Source organism: Hypomesus transpacificus, chromosome 9, assembly GCF_021917145.1.
Source record: "Hypomesus transpacificus isolate Combined female chromosome 9, fHypTra1, whole genome shotgun sequence".
Taxonomy (NCBI): domain Eukaryota; kingdom Metazoa; phylum Chordata; class Actinopteri; order Osmeriformes; family Osmeridae; genus Hypomesus; species Hypomesus transpacificus.
The window spans coordinates 6,657,482-6,673,940 of NC_061068.1; the positions used below are offsets into that span (position 1 = coordinate 6,657,482).

General features: G+C 38.7%; 1 protein-coding gene across 1 annotated transcript in view; it reads right to left on the bottom strand.

The window, feature by feature from the left end:
- Positions 1-15,556, bottom strand: part of LOC124471902 (contactin-4) — a 39,194-nt gene extending 23,638 nt beyond the window's left edge. Inside the window, exon 1 of the mRNA XM_047026565.1 lies at positions 15,438-15,556. The gene's annotated coding sequence lies outside the window, so the exon portion shown is untranslated. The remainder of the gene's footprint in view (positions 1-15,437) is intronic.
- Between the last annotated feature and the right edge of the window lie 903 nt (positions 15,557-16,459).

The window sequence follows — 16,459 nt, forward strand, 5'->3', positions numbered from 1 at the left end:
ACCCACAACAAGCCGTCATCAATAATATCCTAAACCAGTACTGCAGCTGTTTTGCCTGGTTTCAGCACCGTGAGCAGCACACACACACACAGAAAAAAATGTGCAACACACGTCATGGGAAAATGGGATTACTGCAGAAGCAAGTCGAGCTCCTGTACCTGAAGTAACAGGCACAGTTGCACTCATTTACAGTACGCAATAAATCATGAAGCCCAACAGACAACCATAGTTCCCACTGATTGAGTGCTCACAGAGTAAGTGGAGTGAGCGTGCTTCTCTCCCATCAGCTGATACACAGTCAGCCTCTTCTTTCTTCCCTGGGTCTGCCGAGAGAGAGAAGGAGAAAAGGAGTGATACTTATAGAAAGATAGATAGATTGATAGGTTAAGAAATCGATAGATAGATATGAGTGACATTGAAAGAGAGACAGAGATATATATAGAGAGAGAACAGAAAGGTGGGAGGGATACAAAGAGGAAGGGCGAGAGACAGTTCACTGTGTTTGATTAATCTGAAATCAAGAGCTACTGCAATGGTATCAGCTTGGTAAACAAAGTACCATGTTTCTGCTACCAGTGTGTAACACAAAGTCTACAGTCTCCGTGGTCACCAGATCCAGCCTCAGTGAGGATTTACATAACAAAACACTGGAGGCTTCTTACAGTGTAAATTCTAAGACAATGGTTGATGCCAATACACATGGTCAATACACAGCATGACTAAATCAAGTAAAGTATGCAATATAACGTTACATACAGTGCATAGTGTTAAATGCTATTTTTGGTATATGTTACTATGTTACTGTGTTATCTGTAGCTACTGTCTGCTGTCTACTGGATAAGAGCGTCTGCTAAATGACTAAATGTAAATGAAAAATGTACTGCGTAAATGTTGCTGGCCAAGTCCTAAGAATTTCGCTGCACTGAAGCAGTTTGGTGTATGCGACAATAAAGTCTTTGATTTTATTTGATTTTATAATATGTCAGACCTACCTCAGTGAAAATAGATGCTTTGTAAGACAAATACATACAATACTTCTGAGCTATTATCTATGACATTTTCATTTCGACATTTTGCCCTCTGGGTAAACAGCTGTAAGTGGTGTAATGCTATATTTTGGATAGAATAGAGAGGGGTAGAGTTAGATATAATACATTTGCATTTACAGATAAGCAAAAACCCAAAAGACCTGAATGTCTGCGCTGGCACCACAAAGGCCATTTCCTCATTGCAAGCTGAGCTGTTTCAAAAAAATACTGCAGGTAGATAGACCATGCATACAGCGGTTTCAAAAAAAAAACACTGTGCATACTCGACAGAGCAACAAGGCTTTTCCTCTCCATAGAGAGGCCGATGGCTGGCAATTTCACGACAAGAGTCCTAAAGTGAATTACGGAACAAGGATGAATTAATGTAAAATTATATAATTACTTTGGATCTGTTTGTTTAGATTGCCATCGATGGAAAGAGCTCCCACAATAGATGCTTAACAGTGTGCTGAATGTACTTTTATGTTTTGTATGCACGTGTGCTTTGTTCTGCGTATGTGTGTAAGTTTGCGAGTGCATGTGTTTTTGTATGTGAGTGTGTGTGGTATGTGTACTGTTTGTGTACAAGTGCGAAGGTAAGAAGAATCTTTTTCTAACATTCATAAACATAGGCTATTGTATATCTAAATCCTCAACTTAGTGAAGGATGGTGTAAGTATATCATGTCCATATACTGTTAGTAAATCACCAGCAAGCCAATAAAACACAGACACTTTCATCCTCGTGGAGATGAAGGAATTTCACAAGCATATTAACGCGGAAATGTGTTTACTGGTCTGGAGGAAATCTGGGATTTCTCATGCGCTTATGTTAGTCGCGATAATTACATCAACTATCCCTTTTAATTCCAAAAACGTTATTTATCCCAGCGAGGTGATCCTTGGAGGGTGGTAGTAGTATCCATGTTGGTGGTAGTAATCATTTAAATAGAACAGGGAAGATTATTTACTGTATAATACTGTATATCAAAAAAGTATTTTGTCAAGCATAATTTTTCTTTTTTAACAGCCTCCACACCTCAACTTAAATTTTAAAAAGCTCACAAAAAAAAGCTTACAAAAAGAATGCTTTATTGACCCACTTTACTTACAGTATGTGCTCAGGTATCAAGTTTTTTGGAAACAGCACTAAGTGCCCAAAGCAAGGGAGTCCGATTTCTGCAGCTCCGGAGATTATGAGTGATAGGGAAACTCTTTTTACATTCATTACAGAGTTAACCATGAATAATTAATTGACTCAAATTACAGATCCCGAAAAATTCAACTGTGTTGTATCAGGACTTTCCTTTTCAATTGATCAAATCGACAGGAAGTGATGTATTGTGTTTGCCAGCAAAAAGGATCTACACCTCACACAATTAAAACAATATGCTTTTTCTGTATTTCTGTAATGGTAAGAAAATTACAGTAATAATTTGAGATAAATATAAATTAAATATAAAAGTCTATGCTCAATCACACACAATTGTCTGTAGCTACTGCATGTCATTTATTAGGTTGCATAAGGTAAAAAGTAACTTTTGTACATTTTCCTCAAATTTTTACTTTCTTTGAGAAACTCAACTGAGGAAAAAAAGCATCACAAACTGCTGATACTGTAACACAGGCATCATTGCACTGTACAATATAATCGAAGCCCCTCAGAGTTCTGTCGACACAGGCGGGTTGTCGGCTTCAAAGGGGAATTGCAGCTGTCATTCACCTGAATAATGTGGGAGACAGCGGTGGTATTTCAGAGAGGAAAAGGAGTCCATCATTTCTGCTAGGTCACAGATTGAGTGACTAATTCTGCTAAAGGTTAGGCATGAACTGTGACCACTCCCCTTGACAGGGTTTTGACTGAGCACCCACATCCAACAATACAGGTCAATACCCCTACTTTTATTCCTCCTACATCCATAGATTGAGGACAGATGATTTAGTTGAGGGTGGGCTTGGAGTTTGAGAAAAGCATTGAAAAGAAATTCTGCAAGATTTGAAAAGAGAGCACACAATGCAGATACATTTATCCATTGTGTTTTTCTTTTGCAAGAATCTGCTTAGAAATTTCACTAGTGCCCTCTGGGAGACATTCATAATGAAGTTCTCAAGAGCTTTCAAAGACAAGATGTACCTGACCTGTAAAACCTTGTGAGATTACTAAATGAACATTCTCAAATGACACTTTAGTCTCATCTTATATCACCACTCCAATCATGCTTTGCTCATGTAATAGCTCAGCCATAAAATAACAAAAAGACTGGGTTCAATAACATTATGATCTACAGAATATAACCATTAATTTCCTTATCACTATGGCATTACGTGAAACAACCTGGTAAAGTATGTAAAACATGCCAAGATCAAAAATCTCATATATCTAATATCAAAAGGCAATTTGTAAAGGTTAAGGATGATGCGATTACAGCTGGATGGTAATTTTTTTTTTATTGAAGGTCAAAAGTTGAGACCAGTGAGGAGAATAATAAAATTAAGTGGATTTAATTTGAACTTGGTCTACTAAGATTACAAAGGCTTGGTTAGTGGTAGAACTACTGATATCAATATTTACATGACAGCGTAGTTTCAACTTTTGTGTGATTAATTTATTCATTTTATTTCCTACTTGGGTTCATGCATACAATGGAGCTTTATGACCTACAGTCTCTGACAAGTTAGTAAACTGATGACTATCCATGCAGAAAACTGTTGCAATTACAAACATGCCCTTCTATTGTATGCTACAGTACTACTGGAAAAATACTTTCTGCAATAGTTGTCAATTTATATACAACAACGTTGGCAAATACTGCACCATGTCACAGGTCATTATATTTATATATATATATATATATATAAAGAATTATATTATATAAAATATAAATTACCTACCCTACAATATTAATAACTGACGGAGAGACAAGAGAAGATCTGCAGTGTATACCTACCGTACTGTAATGGGGCACCGCTAACTTCTGTATAGCTAAATCAAAGTGTGAAGTGCTGAGTCTGTAGTGTTGTTGAGCATGCAGATTGTGTGTGGGTGAATAGAATGGATTGTCTCAGTGACAACAGAAGGGTGCCACCCCCTCAAATCCTAATGTTTGACGCTTCTCTGGGTGTCTGCCGTGAACTCTACTGTGCCAAAATGATCACAGCTTTGCCCTTTTTCAGTGTAAAAGTCCTTTACTTTGATCTCCCTGTCATCAATTAAAGCCAGGATTACTCTGACTAAGTCTATTTGAAGCCTGCGGCACTGCAAGCCTAACCAGTTTGAAGGAGTGCTGAGTCCTTTACAACGATGGCCTCCACAGATTTTTCACGTTGTCGCCCCATTAGACAGGCCCACTCTTAATTGCGGTGGCACTATCTAGCGTGTACAGGGTGATGGTGTTGCTGCAGTCAGCAGTCCACATGGCTCATTTTCGCTTCCCTGTGCTTCAGCAGTGTGAGACAGAGCCTTCCTCTGGAGACACATCGCACATCCTCATGTCACTTTAATTGATGGCAAAATTGTCATTGGTGATCATTACCAACATGAAGCAGCTATGACTGCAGGTGTGCCTATGTTCCCCTCATTTGTCAACCAGTAGTCTCTTCTTTAGGCTTGTCTGATTTCCTAAATGCAGAATAGACTACCTGTTATTCACATGATATGCTAATTACATTCTTATATGACCAAAGCAGGGTCTGCCTTGTAAAAAAAATACTATTTTTGCTATTGAAATGAAAATGTTCAACAGCATGGAAAAAAACCCTGAGATAGAGTAAACCTATGCTGGTTCTTGGATTATGCCAGAATACAATAATTTCCCTCTGGAATAACGTACATTCGTAGTCAGTATCTTGATGATGAATGGTTCTTTGTTAAAGCAGGCACATTACTTCAATGTTTAAAAAAGTTAAACCTGTTCCGGAAGACAGGGAACAACAGACTCTGTCAATTTGCCCATCATCTTTCAAATAAAAAAGAGTGGCAGCTAGGGCAAATACTTCGGTCAAATAAATTCATGCCTGAGAGTTTGGACAGTGACCTAGTCCATACATATAGAGTGGCATATGCAACCGCAATAATCACTGCGTTGCCTTGCCTGTCAGAGCCTGCTGAACAATTTGAGCGTGCACTACGGCCAATTAGTTTAGAGGCAGGGTTCATTGAAATGGAACAGCTAAGATGCAGAACAAGAGCCAAAGCATTTTCAAAAGCATGTCCCACTTTGTCTGAAAGGAAGTGAAACAAGAGTGACTCTCACCACTGTTTACTTCACCCTCACACGCTGATGAAAATTAATAGTATATGGAATTGGCCTGATTGGCCATTAATGCATACTCAAACCTACAGACACAGTAAGACACAAAAAATAATCAAGCAAAGCATACAGGCAGTATTAATACCACATTATTTAAATCAATTCTAAAATATATTTGACAAGACATTAATTTGAGGTAGTAAGCTACAAGTATATCTAAACCATTTGAGACACAATCTTACGACTGTCTTATTCATGCAATAAGATTGAATGTGACTGTACATTATTGAATATGTCTATGAACATTGTTACTTATCAGACCCTTTCATCAAATAAAACAAACAGAAAATATATATTATTTAGCAATGAACTCTCAATCAACAATGTTCCAATGTGTTCTCTGTCAAATAAGATTGGTTTGCAGGATACATATTTTAAGTACAAGCACCAGTGGAGGTACTTATAAAGTATCAAGGTTCTAGCCTAGACTTGTTATTGGTGCTGGTATCACTGGGGCCCTCACTGTTCTGACCTCTGTTTACAACCTCTGTTGTACGGTTGAAAAGAAGCTTGTTTTAACCTGAGATCTTTCAACCCTCTCCTTTTTCACAAACTAACCAAATAAAATCCACATAGGTGAAGCAAAGGCCAGTCCACCAACAGTAAGAATAACTGATTTGTGGACCGACATAAAGGAATGTTAGAATTGACAGCTGGTGCCTAAAATTCCAAACCTAAAATCACAATGTTACAACAGTGTATAATTCCTGAGTGTTATGACTGCATGATTCATCCCTATTGAAAGTCGTTTTTTAGGTTCACAGAATGCTCACATTCATTTATTGGGCTTTTAGCCTTTACAATAAAGCCCAGGATCCTTAAATTACAAGCCCAGCACTTGAAAGATATATATTGTATTTCTAATGAATATTTTGAGAGAAATATATCCAAATTCTATCCAAGTTTTAGTTACCTAAAATATCCTCATGTTAGTATGTCTACAAATATACTGTGTATTGTGAAGCTAAGCAGAACACAGGCGCACATTACGTGTTAATATTAAATTATTAAATGATCATAGTCTTGTTTGGGCGTACTGTATGCTAACACTGTTTAGTATTTAACATCACATGCTCAATTATTTGTTAACATACTGTTTACAAATCTGCTAGTGATAGAAAATAATGACACTGTGACTTATAATGTAAATGACTATGATTATGATTCTTGATGGCTTTGGAAATGCTAACAGAAGGCCATCCATCCTTATTATTATAAGCATGGGTTAGGACTGCGGAGCTTAGGGGAGCCATTCATTGGGCTGCTGATTTGAATATGATTAATGAAGGGCCAGGTCTTGGAGTTGCATCCAGCACCCACAACCAGTCAGCTGCTGATAGGCTACAACACAAAGTTGTCTCTGCCATCACACAAGCACAGCTTCTGTTTACCCAGTGCTCAGGAGGGCTCCTGCTCTCCATCTAAGCCCAGTCCACACTGTCACACACATTAAGACTGCAAGGAGTCTGTCCAGTTGGATAAGGGCTTGGGACCACTGCCATCAGTGCCACAGCTCAGTCAATAGGACACCACCTATCTCATTCAGTGGGAAGGCAATAAGGTATTGTAACTGTGGCATCCTTCACTCTAGTTCACAACACATAAAATATATGAAATGAAAAGCAATGTCAGGCACAAACGTGTCATCTCAGGAGCTCTGTAGGCATCAAGGTCACCCTTGACAAAGTCTCCATTCTTCATCCACGAAAGTGACACATGCAACGAACACGAGTTCGGAAAAGCCGACCAAAACCTGCTCACCCTACAGTACTTCAACATGTATCAGTCACTGTTAAAACATATGGGGTGATATGTTTCATTCTGAAAGCTCATGGGAATAAAAAAAGTGCTGTGCTTTATTTCACTACCGCAAAAAAAAATCCCTGTCCTCTAATATATCATTCCACTGTTGCCGGGTCTACGGCACCATGTGGTCAAGGTCTTAAAATGCTCTGACCCTCCGTGTGTTTATTTCACTTAACCATCTGGCAGTTTGAGACCAACAAGGTCAGTTCCCTTTCCTACTTACAGCTCCAACCTTCAATCTGGCAGTACCATAGTACATAATCTCTAAGTATTTCTGATAAACACTACAAAAACAGAGTACAGACATCAAGTAATTGGTCATTAACAAATACTTGCTAATTTGAAATTGGAAAATAATAATTGGCCTTGTTTTTAAGATACAAAGTGTATCTTAAACGTATACTTAGCAGTACACATAATCTACCAATCTGCCATGTCTTTAGTGATTCAGTAAATACAGGACTGTATATTTAATGTTAACACTACCTAAAGATATCCAAATGGCACCTAAAGCTGTGATTCGTAAATAAGTGAGACATTGGGTTTTTATAGATATCTATTGATGGGCAGTTAAGGCAAACCTTTTAGCTCATGGGAATTTTGTACACATCATAAAATATGAAGTGCATGTTTATACAAAAATGTGTGAATGTGAAATATAAGTAAATAACAAAAGCTATAAAAACAAAGCAACGTAAATGTGATCATAAAAGTCGATAGTGTATGGGTTATTATTAAGAATCCTAAACCCATGGTGGTGTAAAGTGATAAATCTTTCAGTGGACAGTAGAGATAAGATGTTTTGCATCAAAAGGCTGTTAGAGGGGCTACTATAATGACTTCCATTTCATTTCCATGCAGGATCCATTTTCTGTCCTTATTTAAACTATATCCCCGCCACATGTATACCTTGAGTAGAGATTGTAATCTACAGTCCAAAGCATTTTTCCAAATGCACACACAGTACCACAATTTGCAAACATCAGATATTGATGGCATGTGGAAAATGTCAGTAAAGAGACAGGATAAAGTGTTTGTCAAGAACTATATTACCAATTCATTTTTCAACCCCTCTAAAAATCGATGTGAGTGTACCAGCATGTGAACAGCTAAAGGGGAAAGAGAACCTTAAACCGTTTTCCGTAATCATCTTGTAACTTATATGATGGACAAACAAACAGCAGAGAGGCGTGTAATGTCTCTCAAAAGAAATCTCTGATAGGATCCAGGCATGCAGCTGGATAGTTCTCATTGCTGGGACTGTCCACTAGCAGAAAGTAATGAGATCATCCTGAGTGAAGTGATGCTGAAAATGAATCATCTCCTTTCTATCCCCCAACGGCACACTGTCCACATATCTCCAGGAGCTTGTGCACAGAGCCCATCCATCCTCTAACAGTATACAGGCCCCAGTCATCAGTGGAGCAGTCCAACCAACAAAACAGTATTTGATCCCCCCCCCCCCAAAAAAAAAAAATCTAGAAGAAATTAAATAAACTAATCTGTGGTCTATGTCGGAAATATTGAATCGTAAGTCTCCAACACTATACATTGCCCTCTCTGTCTTTTCTATAGTATAAACGTAGAGAACTCAAGCCCTGATCAACACTTATTGATATAGAAATGGCAACATTGAAAGTTGACAGTAATACCTCTGTATTTTCAGGAAATGTTTCTGTTCTGTGGGTAATTAAATCACAATGCACAATCAGAGGTAGGGGTTGAAAAAATGGCAGTGGTCCTTATCCATTAGACCTTGCAGCCATTAGCAGGCTGACAAACGCCATTTTAATGCTGCCCCAATATTTGGGGACATGTTATTGATGAATCCCTGCAAGCAATGTCTTTCTTGACACACACAAACATAAACTCAAAAAAGAAAAGAAAAAAAAGAACACAATGTGGCCCTGAAGATAAAGAAAAATCTATCACAGCCCAGCAAGTATGATGGGAAAGACAGTTTAAATGTCTAGAATAAACATAGAAGTCAGGAGCTCTTTTTCACTGCATGAGGATGTAAGTAGTCCAGGAAAAATGGAGTTGACTAACTGTAAGGTGCTGTGATGTCTGTGAAAGGCTTGTTGATGGGTTGATGGATTGGCAGGGGCAGAACCCACTGTCTCTTCACTAAGGCAGAGTGAAATGGCATAGGGCATAGGGCAAAATGACAGACACTGACACAGGCAGACAAAATCACCAGAGCTACAGGGACAGACACACAGCTACAGACAAATAGGCCTTTGAACTCAAAGCCTGCCCCAGAGAGTTAGAACCACAATGGTCAATGCCACAGTCTCAGAACTGAGAAGAGACACAACCCAAGGCCATTATCTCTGACAAATGACTCACTCAGCACACACAGACCCATTCACAGGCATGGACATGGAGGACTGTAGTTGTTTAGTTTGCAAATTCCAAGATAAGAGGCTAGGAGGACCTGCAGTGGCAGCATGTACAGGTTTATTGCAAGTGTAAGCAGCTCATCAGAAGATGGTTCATTGCAAATCCATTTAGTGTGCAATACATTAATTATCCTGCAGACTGCAGAGGCTCACTTTTTATGTTGGTCCTGAGTTCCTCAATAAGGACTGCTAGGAATTCTGCCCAACTATCACAACATATTACTTGTGTTTTTTATATAATTCTTTGTACCGGTTAATTTGGTTACATGCACTGATATACAGCTGTGTATTAGACCAAAGATATATTAAATAAAATATCATCATATTCATCAGATATCATCAACCCAAATATCAATATCAAAATATAATTTCAAGGCATTTGAGTCGGCAGTACTGTATAGAAGCTAGAGTAGAAGCAGAGTATTATTGATATCAGCCAAACACTAATAGCACTGACCCCTTTGAAATCATTATGTGCATTCCACACCACACAAATTCATACAATGATGTCATTTTTTCCACACTAGGAAAGACACTACCATTTGAAGGTGTTCAAATGTAATTTGTGGAGCTAGAAGGAGCTAAAAGAGCCTTGCAATTTCCCAACAAAGTCCTATGGGATGTTCCTCAATTACGTCCTTCCCAACAGCACTGTAGAGTGTGGCACTGACATTACGTTCAGAGTTAATGTGATGCTAATACATCCACCAAATACAAATGCATTACAAAAAGGTTATTAACCTACAGATGAAAATACTGTGCTGACACCTCTCTCTTTCTATAGCTTGGTGTTTCTAGACTTGTTGAGAGTAATAGTCTCCAGTTGAAAAGCATGCTGTACATTTAATTTACTGTATGTGTATGGAGCATCTTAATGAGATGTGTTATCAAAGGCAAATGTTGAATTATCTTAATATTGTGTTGACATACATAGCTAATAGTTTGTATGTTTGTGTAAACATCACAATCTATTTGTATAGTCATAAAACATCCTTACACTGAGCTACACATTTACATTTAGTTATTTAGCAGACGCTCTTATCCAGAGAGACTTACAGTAAGTACAGGGACATACCCCCAAGGCAAGTAGGGTGAAGTGCCTTGCCCAAGGACACAACGTCAATTTGCAGAGCAGGAAATCAAACCGGCATCATTCTGATTAATATCCCGATTCCCTAAATGCTCAGCCATCTGACTCCCCTCCCCTACACATCGATAACATACTGAAACTGACTGCCTGGTCCATTCTAGTTGCAAAAGCTGCCAAATCCTGTGTTGTAAACAGTCCAGGGGTGGAAAGTCACATACATTCATGAACGCTCCCACTCGCACTCAGCTTGTAGTAGATGTGACTTAGAATAAGGCTGCACTTGATGGATAGAGGTGCCTCAGGGAAATCATTTTCAGTAACTTACCTGTTGTGAATGAAAATAGTAGTGGTGAGATGATGAGAGCTCTTTTGTGAACGTAAACACTTGCATTATGGAAACTAGTAACATACAGTATGTACAGCCCTGGGGGTAGAGGTCAGTGTGTGTCAACTACCCGCTTTACAAACACACCATGTCTGAATTCAGATAAAAGCAAATCTCATGTTCTTGAGATTTGTTTTTAGAGTCAGGCTGCTAGAGGAAGCACATAGAAACATTTATGAGTCTATGGTGTGACACTTGCATGGATGAGAGGTGTGCAACAACAAAAGGCAACTCTACTGCTATCAATACAAATGTATAAAATCATCTTCCATTCACAGTTAGCAGATGCTCTTATCAAGAGCGACTTACAGTAGGTACAGGGACATTCCCCCGAGGCAAGTAGGGTGAAGTGCCTTGCCCAAGGACACACCGTCATTATTCACAGCCTATATCGAACCGGTAACCTTCTGATTACTAGCCCGATTCCCTAACCGCTCAGCCACCTGACTCCCACTTAACGCAGATGTTGAATAAGATAGCAAATAACCAGAATCATGGAGAATGTTGAAGTGTAGATATAAAGAAAACCATCATTTGTTTTTTTTGTAACTAGCAAAAACAAAAACATGTCATTTAAGATATGCCCATGTTTCTTTTATTACACTTAACATAACAATGATAAATACCTATTAAGTTCTGTGATACAAAGTGACAGCAATGCAAACCACAGTATCTAAGGTCCATTACAAGGGTTTCAAATATGTTTTATGTTGCAGCGCCATTGCTCAAATGCCACTCCCACACACCAGACAGAGGTAATTATTTATGTTGACCTACAGCAGGCAAAGAATAAAGCACACCAGTCAGAGCAATGTATATCTGTTCACAGAGGAAACTGTCCAATATCAACCCACAAAAATGAGTCCTACTATTTCTGGTTTACTGCTTCCTAAGTAACACAGAACTGCACTGTGATTAGTTAACTCCTGATTTGACAGGATCATTTAAAGGATAGCAGCTGTCCTTGGTCTCAAGCGCCAATGTAACCTACCAAAATGTATGATTCATGTTTTCTAGCACCAACGTAAACTTAAACTTTTCCCAAGCATGATTTGAATTTTCATTGCAATGATCACCAGAAATTGCGCCTGTTCTGAAAAAGTTTGTGAAGTATGATTGTGGTGTGACAGGCTTACAAGACAGGCTCTCTATCAGCAGTGTGCAGGTGTCCCTGGACTCTGACAAGAGTTTGCAGACCGTGCATCTTCAGATTGTCTACCACCCCCTCCTCTACCACTAAAGTGTTAGTGATGCCTTAGCGTCAAAGGATTTGTAAAACGTGGCTTAGCTCAGCTCCCACCTTATTCCTAGGGTATTATCCACAGGCATCTTTCCCTCAAACCCCCGAGCCTGCCTCCAAATCTGCTTGTAAGTTATGTTGGAACCACCAGTGTAGATAGTCAAAGCTAGTTGTGAAATAGGTTTCTTTTTCCAAGAAATGTTTGGACCTGTCTATGGATGGTTTGAATTATATATACTCAAATAATACAAAGCCGTGGCACAGTTGTTTGTGCTGTGGAATTGAAAAACTTGAGCCTGACGTCATTCTGCCATAACATAATTATTCTGACAACCTCAGGTAGGTACTGTACGATACTCATAATTTTCCAACAAAGGTCAATAATAAAAATGAATCTCATGAAAGATAATCCGTCCATTTGGAAAATTCTTGAAATAATTATAATCTGTACCCATCGATAAATATCGCCAATTGCTAAAAAGATTCTAACCAGGACTGACCAGAGTGGAGGTAGCACTCTTACATAACGGATAAGTAATTGAGAATATTTGCATTAAAGCCTTACACAGAGGCTTATGGGTTCACAGTCAGGTTTAGATACATTATTTATTGGGAACACTGTAGTTGTAAAAATAATAAACGCAGACAGAAATGATTTCTGTGAGCACAATTTTAGTGATGGAATGTATAGACGGTACTTTGAAGGGTCGGGATATTTTAAGCTTAGGAGGAGCAGAAAAGATGAAAGAAGTTACAGTTCAGAATGGAACAGTACTGTACATGATAATTCCATTCCCTTTTCCTCAAAGCACTGACAGTGAGGGTTTTGATTTATTCATGAGCCTGGCTCCTGCTGCCAAGGAGCATTAAATGAAGCTTGATGACTGAAAAGTAAAAGATCTGCTGAGAAAAGCAAATTACAAGTCAAAACAAATCAACTTAGGTGCGGACAATGCATGTATCACTCTCCAATTGACTTTACAGAGTAGCTGTTTGCCAGAACAGTGAACACTTTTCCCTGAGACGCTTTTTCAACCTTGAAGGTAGATGAGATTGCCAATCCCACTTCTTTTTTCCATGGAGAAAGTTTCATTGAAATTGAGACTTCTCATCATTCATTAGGTTATGGTATCCTAAATGTCTACAGTGAAGCTGTGACTCAAGTTTCGGCCACCACCAAAACCCAACCAGTCTCCATCAAATCAAAACAAATGTTATTTTTAAAGCCCTTTTTACAAGCAATGTCACAGAGGGCTTTACATACGCTATCAGCAGGTGAAGGTACTGTGTCCAGATTGCTTTGATGCTTACCTGGCCCCCTACAGCCTTATCAAACCACTAACTCTATACACCTTCAAATGTCCTCTCAATATCACACAGAAATAACACTCGTTTAGCACGTGGGCTTCCCTGGACATCAAAAACAGGTGGACTAATTAAGATCCAATGACTCACCAGACATACCTGAGAACTGAGCTAGCTCTTATGGATTCAAGGTCATTTGAACAAGAGAGCAAGAAGATGAGTAATTATTTAGGATTTCTTACAAAACATACATCACCAAACATACTTTCTTTATATTGTATGTAGACTTGACTGTTTACCTCTTTTCATTTTCATCATTATCAGACTTTTCTTCAACTATGGTCTCACGACATCACTTGTAGCACATCAACAGCAATACCGTGCCTGCCTTACTGGAGGCTATAGGGAACCCTCTCACGCTAAGTGTGCAGGGGACTGACAGACTCTCAAGCAGCAACACAGGACTCATCCATGCATTTTGTGTGAATACAGAACCAGCTGCACTCCTTACACACCTGCAGCTATTAACACAGCCAATGCCAGGCAGGATTAGGAGCAGGACTGAGAGTGAAGATGGCTGAACTGGTGCTCTGATATCAGACACATGACCTTACATGCTAAACCATACCATCCACTCCATTCATCACTGTTATCTCTATCTCCTCAGTGAAGAGTACACCTCAGCTAGCTACCTGCTTGTGGCTTCCTGCATCGAAGCCTCACAGCCAACCACAGGATGGTCTCAGAACATAAGGGTAAAAAACAAGCCTTTGAAAGTTATGAATGTACTGTGGTATACAATCTGCTTTTAATGTGTTCACATGTCATAAAGTAATGTAATCAACACATGTATTACTTTAATTCATTTTCTCAGAATTGGGGAGTCATTGGATCTCTTGCAGTTTAATTAAAGATGAAAGTGATGGAGATGGCCAGCCTGCTCCTGCCAGTTACTTGGGTATTAGGAGTTTAGGGTAAGCAAATAGTTTATATTTTCTAGTCTAGATCCTGGGCTACAGCGATGTCAGCTCTATTAAGTCAGTACTTTAGACAAAAAGTGTACTATTAAACATCATTTCATCTTTTTGAGTGACAGACGAGGCATAATACTGTATATTTTCAGGGGGTTATATTAGAAATTCACGTTTACTGTTTGATATGGATATATGTGGTGGTTGGTAGTTATCATTCATGTCTATACTAGCCAAATGTCTTCCTTACTTTACCCCATGATATGAGAAGAAACACAGTATGAATTTCAAGTCCATACAGCCACATTAGGTGAGAAAATGAGAAACAGAACCAGCACATTCTTAGTGTATATTGTTGGCGCAGAGGAGTTTCCTTTATATGGACTCACTGTAAATATGTATGTATTCTGTATAATTTCATATGAAGTAAGTATTTAATTAATTCAAGTGTGTTACCGATACATTTTAAGAATCAGAAACACCACAGCAACTAAATGATAATTTCTGTTAATCGAAACTACACGATTATAAACGTCTTCATGCACTTGTATTTTGATAGAGGAACTGTTTTTTTTCCCACAATGAAATCAAATAAAACATAATTTAAGTGAAAGGCGTGAGTGACATTGTATCATAAACACATGGTAGCTAATCTTTTCATAAATATTGAGATGCGCATCGGTACCATGCATGCACGCGGAATGGGGTTAATAAACTTTCCCTAGGAACAAAACATGTAATCTCACAAGCTCTTGACCAGAATACAAACGTCGTCTTGTAAACCTGCAGAAGTACCGCTGGGTAATAAGCATTTGCAGCATTTTAGCCACTTCATTTTCATCAAAACCTAATGATGTTGTTACCGTAGCACTCAAACTTTCAGAATGGTATGACTGCTTACCTTTCAAAAATTACGACTGAGTAGGTTGCTGCAAGGAAAAGCAGATGTTCTGCTTTTCAGAGTCGGGTGTGAGAACAGGCAAACGTACGTGGAGCTTAAGATAAGACAACCGCTTGATGTCCGAGTTACTCCAAAGTGCGCCTAGCCTGTGACTGCAAACACGCAACACAATTAGACCCCTCCCCTTTGTACATCAAACTATTTCTACTAAACATTCTATTATAACATTTTGATTTTGAATTTGGGGAATTTCTTCTCAACCAAGACATGGAATTGGTTTTAAGGCTAATGCACCACTAGCTTTAACGGCAGAGTTCAAGTCTGGATTGTGTCTCATTCACGTTGCACACAGCTTGATGTCTTGGCCTTCATAGTAAAATCAATCAAAGTTGGCCAATTGTAATTTGTCAAAAAAACCTGAATGTCACTATCCATTTGCACTGTACAATCAGCTACAAGTACAGGTTAATGTTGTTCATGGTCCATGATCTGATTCTCAGAAGTGTCATAGTCTGAAATGGAATCAAAACAAGACATCACTACATGTTGCTGAACACTTTTATGAAATCACTTACTTCTGTAAATACAGTGTCTTTTACATAATACTACAGTCCTTGGTCAACTAAACAGTTTAGAAAGACAGAAACCATTAGCCTGAGAGATAATTCTGTGGAGTTCATCTAAAGACACGTCTCCTTGAAAGGAATCTCTTATGCCTGATGTTTCCATATCAATACAGTCAGCTCCCCTGTGAAAATTCAAAGACCAAAATAGAAAGGATGTGGCAAGGGTACAGTAGATCTCAGTTTCATGATCAGTGGCAATGTGCTCAGAATCCTGGAACATAAACTACACCAAGGACAAATATGCAGTTATCAGAAGTGTCTTCATAATTAAGGTATTCATTTCATGCAATTACCTTATAATCCGGAGGGAAACCAAGTGTTATATTATAAACTTCCTGATATTGAACAAGCTGGGAGGGAGATGAATGGCTCAGACACTGTATATGATTTCAATAG